The sequence below is a fragment of the Sinohyriopsis cumingii genome, chromosome 9 (assembly GCF_028554795.1).
Source record: "Sinohyriopsis cumingii isolate HCF-2022 chromosome 9, ASM2855479v2, whole genome shotgun sequence".
NCBI lineage: Eukaryota > Metazoa > Mollusca > Bivalvia > Unionida > Unionidae > Sinohyriopsis > Sinohyriopsis cumingii.
In genome coordinates, this window is record NC_142969.1 from 23,857,869 (window position 1) to 23,858,901 (window position 1,033).

The window sequence follows — 1,033 nt, forward strand, 5'->3', positions numbered from 1 at the left end:
TGAATGTATCATCTCACCTATAAAGTCAATATCTTAAGTTGTGTCAGCATATTGTTGATGGACGAAGGACTCGAGCCCTGCACAAAGTTAACTAGGTGACCTCATATTCGTTCTCAAATAAACCTGCTCACTCTATACTCTGACATCATTCTTCGAATATTTATCTCCTGGTGAGGTGACACACCTTCATCCAGTGAGCCAAGAAGCTACTGTTAGCTTTACCAGCCCGTAAAAGTAATAAGAAGGACGGAAAACATAATAGCTGTCACCGTCAAACACTGTCACCGACTTGCTGGACAAGCCATATATAGTTGCACCAGCTATTGAAATTAGTAATGTAAACACAAGATGTGTAAGTTTATAGGTTCAAAATGGCACTCTGTGGTTAAAACGGTTTATGGGGTCAAAAGTGTTTGTAGGGTCAAAGGGGAATGGTGCATGGTTTTAATGTTGAGTTGAAACCAACAGACATACACATACATAAACGCACACATGCATGTGTAACTTTATTGAGAGACGGTGGAACGGACGGTAATCTCGTCCGGAGACAATTGTTTTGAGAGACAGACAGACAGAGACAGACAGACAGACAGAGAGCGAGATTAGAGGAGAGAGATAGAGAGAGAAATTAGAGGATGGTAAAATATAAAAACGTCGGCACTATTTTTGGTTCTGTTATTTTGTGAGGCCTTATAGGTATTGCTTCAAAATACACTATGGACAATTTGTTTCTTAAAGAAATTAGATAGCAGATATTTAACGGTACATACAATGACCGGTGTTCTCATTTAGGTATGTCCTTCGTTTTAGGCCACGCTGTTAAAAGCATTAATAATTTTACGGAAAAAGCTGAAATGCTCATTGTGAACATAAAAATTAAAAACTATAATCTTTAATATATAAGGTCTATTAAAATAGTGCGGTATTAGTTACATTAATTTATAATTTTTAATTGATAATTATGTAATGATTACGTTTCATATAATTATAGAAGTTTCTTCCACTCCATTTTGGAAAGTCATACTAAGTGTGA